This window comes from Rhinolophus hipposideros, assembly GCF_964194185.1.
Source record: "Rhinolophus hipposideros genome assembly, chromosome: 1".
Lineage (NCBI taxonomy): Eukaryota > Metazoa > Chordata > Mammalia > Chiroptera > Rhinolophidae > Rhinolophus > Rhinolophus hipposideros.
In genome coordinates this window covers 108424649-108431289 of record NC_138047.1, presented here as the reverse complement: position 1 = coordinate 108431289, position 6641 = coordinate 108424649, and positions in this window count along the sequence as shown.

The window sequence follows — 6641 nt, the reverse complement described above, 5'->3', positions numbered from 1 at the left end:
TGTCACTCGGCCAGGGAGGCCAGGCCTGGGGACTTGGAAGTGGTTAGGTCCTGGGCCCTCCTCCTCCAGGGGCCCTTGCCCGGGTTGGGGGCCTTCATGGGCCCAGTAACGTGGACAGAATTTACCCTGGAAATCCCCAGGCTGGGGTCTCACTGTGGGATTTACCCCCATTGACATCTCTGATTCTGGAAGCTCGTTTGTGCTGGAGATTTTGTCCTCTGCCCTCCGCTAGCCTGGTGGGTCCTCTCATGGAGCCGAGCTATGTCAGGAGCCCTGAATTTTTGATCCCAGCTTCATCGCAGACAATACACCCGGCTGTGTCCTCACTGTCCCCATCTGCAAAGTGGAAGGGGCTGGGCTAGGAGCTCTCTGTGGATCAGAGTTACAGAGAAGGCACCTGCTTACCGGCCAGGCTCCTCTCCACTCCCCACGCCCACTCGTTCTGGCTGAGGGGTACAGGAGGCCTCGTGAGCCGGCATGGGCATGTGGTGACCCAACGCCTCTCTCTTTCTGTGAGAATTCTCTCCACCTTATAGCAGTCTCACACCTGCCTCCTTCAGGGACTCATGATTTTCAGGGACTCAACACTCAGACAGGAAGTGCGAGGGCTTGATGTAAACGATGACATGTGTCAATCGTCTTGACTTGGGGACTGCCATTCTGGAGCCCGAAATTCATTTATGAACAAACAAATCGCCTAAACCTAAACTTCTTATCTTATCCTTTTACCGTTTTAGCAATCTTGCTTAAAAAGACTCAAGCCAAGCGCACCTTCCTTTCACCCCCCTGTGACCCTAAAGACCTGGCCAGGCCACCCCATTAGCCTGAGAGTGAGCCAACCTGAATGGGGGTGTTTCAGGGCACATTTCCTACAACGTGGAGGAGCTGGGGTGAATGATGAAAGGGGAAGTTGGCCCTGAGGGGCAGGCAGGACCACTCGGAGTAGAGACGACCCACGGGAAGCTAGAAGATTCTAGAAAAGGAACATGTTTTTTGGGCCTATTACTAGGCCCAGATCCCCAAAGCCAGGGCAGCGAAGCTCTGCATTAAATGGATACTTGGTCTGTTTCCTTCTGAGACAAGCCAGCTCTGGGGTTGTGTCCAGAGAAGACATAAACAGGCAAAGAAAATGCTGTAACCTACCTGGCTGGGCGGGAAACAGGCGTGAAAACCCATCAGCAGCTTTACGCACAAAAGCCCCAAGGCAACAAGGACTTGAACTTGTTTTTGAAGGGCTGTTCTCGCCACACATTGTGAGGCAGCTGGGACTTCCCCCAGGGCTGGCATCCACCCAGCCCAGGGGGCAATAGGAACGAGTCGGACAAGTACTGTGTTGGCTCAGAATAAATAGTGACTCCGTGAAAATATTCTCAATACTTCTCCAAGGACAGGGGAAGGAATTTCAAAACACCATGGGAAAAAAAAAAAAAGGGAAGAAAAATTATTTTGTGATTGAAAATCTGAAAAGGCCCTGAAGTATACTCTTTTCTATTATATGTTGCAGATATAGTATTTCTTTTCCAATAGCTTACCAGTTTATAAAACATGTGTCCAATTATGAAAAATAAATATGTACCACAGTGCCAAAAAAGAAAAAAGTATACAAGTGTACACTTTGGTCAGCATTGCTCAAGCAGTAAGTAGTTCGCCGTAATCAGAAATGTCTGGACATTGACGTTAACCACTTTGAGCACCTCTTGTAATTTCAGAAGTCAAACGTGGCTTGTATTCATTTTTTGCCATCGGTATATATGGAGTATTACAATTTTAATACAGTGTTTTCCTTTCTTAAAAAAAAAAAAAAAAAAAAAAACACCATGGGAGTTTGCAGGCCATTTGTGCTTTTAAAAATGCTCTTTAGAGGGAAAAAGAGTGGACAAAAGAATACAACACCTTCGCTGTGGTCATCAGAGTGACGTGGTCAGATGATTACATGTTCGCTGTACTCTTTCTGTATTTTCCGTGTGTATCACGTTTATAAGCAGGAGACGATTAGTTTTGTAATCAGAAAAAAAGGTGATCTGTATGATAGTAAGAGCCATCTTTTGGGAGCAAGTTTATAAATGAGTGTTTCTGAGCAAGCATATGAGCCCAGGGATGGGCACAGCAGGCCGTAGTCCCTTGAAATTTAGACTCCTGGGGCCTCTGCCCGGTTCCAGACCTCCAGCTCCCCGATTTCCATTCGTTAGGATGTTGTCACCTGCTCACGGTGTCTGCCCCAAGCCCCATTGGGAACAATTGTGGATGAGCCCTGGGAGCTCGAGACGGGGGCATTTCTTTCTCTGAGTGACTTTGAGCAAGTCCCTCCCTCTCTTGGCCTCAGTTTCCCGTCTTTAGACAGAGGTGTCAATCAGGCCAGTTCCCTGCAGGTCCTGTGTTCCCACGCTCAGTCCAAACCTGGAGGAGCAGCTACCGCCCACCACTGCCCTCTAGTGGAAAAGAAGAAGATTGACCACACAGCGACCACAGCGGTCACTCTGGGACCTGCTCTGGGCTAAGACCCTGGGGGCAATCTCAGTGGGAGGGCGCATTCCTATGATCACCGCCTTGATAGATGAGAGGGACGTGGCTTTCCCAGGAAGTGCTGAGCTGGGTTCCCCTGGCTCGCCCCACTTGTTGCTCTCTGATTCTTAATTATACAATAGTAGTGCTGATGAACGAAAACCAGCCTAAGAAAAAGTCTTGTAAGAGTTTATTTAACCCAAACCTATGGTAATTCCCAGGAAGCAAAATCTCAATGGATTGAGAAAGTGCTCCAGAGAACGGCAGTTTTGCAGCTTATTTTATACATTAGAATCAAAGGAGGAGACGTGAGGAGGGTTGTATGGGATCCACTGGTGGCGAGGGGGTGGGAGGAAGCGAAGGGGGAACCTCTGGGATTGGATCAAGGTGAAATGGAGAGACACGTGCGTCTTCCACACCGGTGGGTCCGGGACAGTAAACTTGCACGGAGATGGCATGTGGGCAACACGGTAATATGTGGGCTGTGCTCTGGTGTCCTCAAGGAATCTGGGAAAGGAGAGGACTGACATTTCAAAGGTGTGTTGCCTTAGAAGCACAAAGACAGTAGACAGTTTCAAAGGGAAAGACTGACCTTTGTCAGGAAGCTGCAGGCCCAGGACGTGACTACCCCCCACGACCTGCTTCTAGTCAGGAATTTTTACGTTCAGGCCACCCGGTGTAGTTCCTGTGGTCTCTGGGTCTGTAGGGCCCGCCGCCCCGTGGGCCTCCCGGAGCTTGTCGGGTGTAGTATGTGGCCGCTTTTCGGCCACAATATTAGTAATTAAAGAGGTCCCTCGTCCGGGAGACCAGGGTGGTCTTTGCCATTAGGTCCTCAGAACAACGCTGGAATGAGAGGTGAGCAGGGAGAAGCGCAGGTGAGGTTCAGGACAATCTTCCTGAAAAGCCATCCTTTTCTCACAGCCCCGCAGAGCAGCCTCGGGGGAGCACAGTTTTTGTAGGGGACCTTTCCCTGCCCCCAAGACGTAAGTGTGTACATGCGCAAAGCCGGGGCATGAAGTGTTGAGAGATGACAAGCTGTCTTGCCTGATCGGCTTGGGGGTCTGGTGGCAACGTGGGACCAGAGGCTGGTCTGCTGCACAAGGCTCAGGACAAGAGCTGGTCTCACTGTCAGGGACGCTGCCTCTAGTCCCCTGCTGGGCATGTGCCTAAGTTGTCATCAACAAGTGGAGACACGGGAAATTGGGGTCACGTGGCTGGGAGAATCTGGTGCATTCTGGCCTGCACGGGCCATGTGTGACCTTGTTCTCTGGGCCTTGGTTTGTCCTCTCCAGCTGTCAGCCCCTAGACGTGAACTTTCCTCCCAGGCCCTTATAGGGGGGATGATACTGGGTTGAGTTGTGCCCCCCCAAAAATATGCTCAAGTCCTAACCCCTGGGACCTGTGAATGTGACCTCATTTGGAAATAAGGCCTTCATGCATAGATGTAATTAGCTAAGATGAGGTCACACTGTGTTAGGGTGGGCCGTGACCCAAGGACCTGTGATCTTTGAGGAGGGGAGATTGACACACAGAAGGCTGTGTGAAGACAGAGTAGAGAGTGGAGTGACGCTGCCCCAAGCCAAGGAGAGCCAGGATGGCCGGGAGCCCCCACAAACTGGAGAGAGAGGAGGGAACCTCCCCCCGAGCTATCAGCTAAGCACTCCGCCAGTACCTTGGTTTTAGGTGTCAGGCCTCCAGGGCAGTGAGAGAACACATTTCTGTTGTTTACGCCCCCCGGTTTGTGGTACTTTGTTATGCAGCCCCAAGAAGCTAGTGCAGCTCTCGTTCCGGTTACCCCTAGAGGGCCCAGACCAGCTCTTCTCTCTTGTTTCCAGCACACGGTACACAGTAGGTGCTCAGCAAATGCATCGCCTCACCTCTGAATTTGCTCTTCTCCCTCACTCTCTATTTCTCTCCCGTCATCCTGACTCTCTTTGTTTCTGCTCACACAGGCACAGAATTAAATTATAATAACGACGTTTTGATCACCAGCCAATAATCTGAGTTTTGCATCATGTGAGCTGTTTCCAGAATCAGGCCCATATATCCTACTTCATTCCATCACTTGTAACAAACCCTCTGTCATGATTTTCTGTGATGGCCAAATGTTGCCAAGTCTGCAAACCACTCAGTTAACTGCCAGCTAAAATTATGCAATAGATTGGGCTGCCATGGAGAATCAATTACATAAAACCCACGCCAGTGCACGTCCGCTTTCCATCGTGCCTGCAGAATTCAGGTGACCCGTAGGTGCGTGGTGACGAGGTTGGGCCTGAATTGGCTGAGTAATCCTTGTGTGTGGACCTGCATTTGGGAGAGCAAGAAGTGAGTCACACGTTATTTTTACTCCTGGTTTCACATGGCATGGTTTAAATTATTGAGTGGTTGGAAAGATCCCACAATGAAATCATATTTCATCTGTTTCTCCATTTGGCTGTGAAGTAAATCAATTCACGGGCTGTATTTGGAGGTGAAGAAAGGACAGAGGAAACTGCAGTGTGCTGAGAGAATGCCCGGAGGTGCCCTGGGTGACCCGGGCCCCCTGGAAGCTGTCAGCTTCTGCTGAGCACCCTGTGCCCACATCCAGCAGGATTTCTGCACAGCTGGGTGTTCAGGCCGATGCCTTTCCTAGCCCAGGCCCCAGGTGAGAGCAGATGTCCTGTGGGCTCCGTAGCAGAAGCAATTTGTGGGAGGTCTCAGCAGCCCCAGGGCAGGCGAGCTCAGGAATGTTGGGAAGGGGCTTAGGGGGTCTGACCTCTTTCCTTTGGCTTGCTGATTGAGGGGCATCAAAGGGAACCATGGAGGGGAGTTTGCTGACCCTGCAGTTCAGTGGCCACAGCCTTCTATGCAGGAGACCCTGGGACACCCAGAGACCCTGGAATGCCCTGAAGACCCCAGGACAAGCTGAACCTAGCCCTACCTGGGAGGCCTGACGTCTGGTTTGGGAGCCAGGCGGGACTAAGGAGTGACGTGGCAGTGACAGTCAAGGCCTCAGGGAGCAGAGGTGTCCCCTGGTTTAGCTTGGGGGGGGGGGTCACAGAGGCTTCTCCCAAAGAGAGAGTCTGCAGCAAAGTCTACAGCGTGAGAGGGAGATCTCCAGGTGAGGGAGGGCATTTCCAACAGTGCAGGGGCAGAGGGCCTGGTGTGGTTCGGAGCCGGTGGGGCCCTCTGTGCTGTGCTGTGCTCCTCCTCCTGGGCGCAGGCCTCTCAGCGCTTCGCCGAGCCTCCCCACTGCCCTGTGCCGGTGATCACAGATCAGGAAGGGCGCTGTGTCACAAGCTCTCTGTGCCTACGGGCCGAGGGTGCGTCCCAGCTCCTCCACTCAGCAATAGTTTGCATTTTGGTAAAGGTCTCAGTTTCCCCACCTGTAAAATGGGACAATGGTGATGGTGATGACGATGATGATGATGATGATGATGATGAAGGTGGAGGTTCTCTGGCACAACAGCTCTGGTTGTGACAGTGCCTCACCTGGTTGGCGCTGGGCATACTCCTTAGGTGCAGTCATACTCACCCTCAGCTCCATCTACCTGAGCATGAGTCTGGACCCACTGAAGGTTAGACAAAACCCCTCCCTCTAGGCTTTTCTGCCCCAGATAAGCAGCCCCCGGCCCATGGGTCGCTGGCCCCTTTCCCTCCCACACCCTCCTGCACCGGCCTCAAGAAACCTCAAGAAACCAACCTGCATCCTCACCTGAGCCAGACAGTGTGAGGTCGGCACGATGGCCGGCCCCAGCCTGCCCTAGTCCCGCGCCTCCACTCGTCATTCTCCACTTCTCAAGACCTTCATGCCTCCACAAAGGGAAAAAAACGTTTTCAGGACAAATGACCCTGCTTGTGAAGCAACCTGCAGACCCGTGGAGCAGGGACAGGTGCCTGTGCTTGTCACCGGGGCACTTATCACAAAATGAAAACAGGGCCTTCACCCACAGGTCACTGGACTCCTTTCTCAGGAAGCCTCACCCTGCACCGCCCAGGCAGGGAAAATATTCCACAGACACACTAGGAATGGCTGTGTTTTTCAACAGAGCAGGTGGTTTTATATATTTAACAGACATTTGTGAAAGCATATATTTGCATTTATCATTTTTGTGTTTTGTGATCACTTTTGGATTACCAATAGAACGCCCAAATGGTCA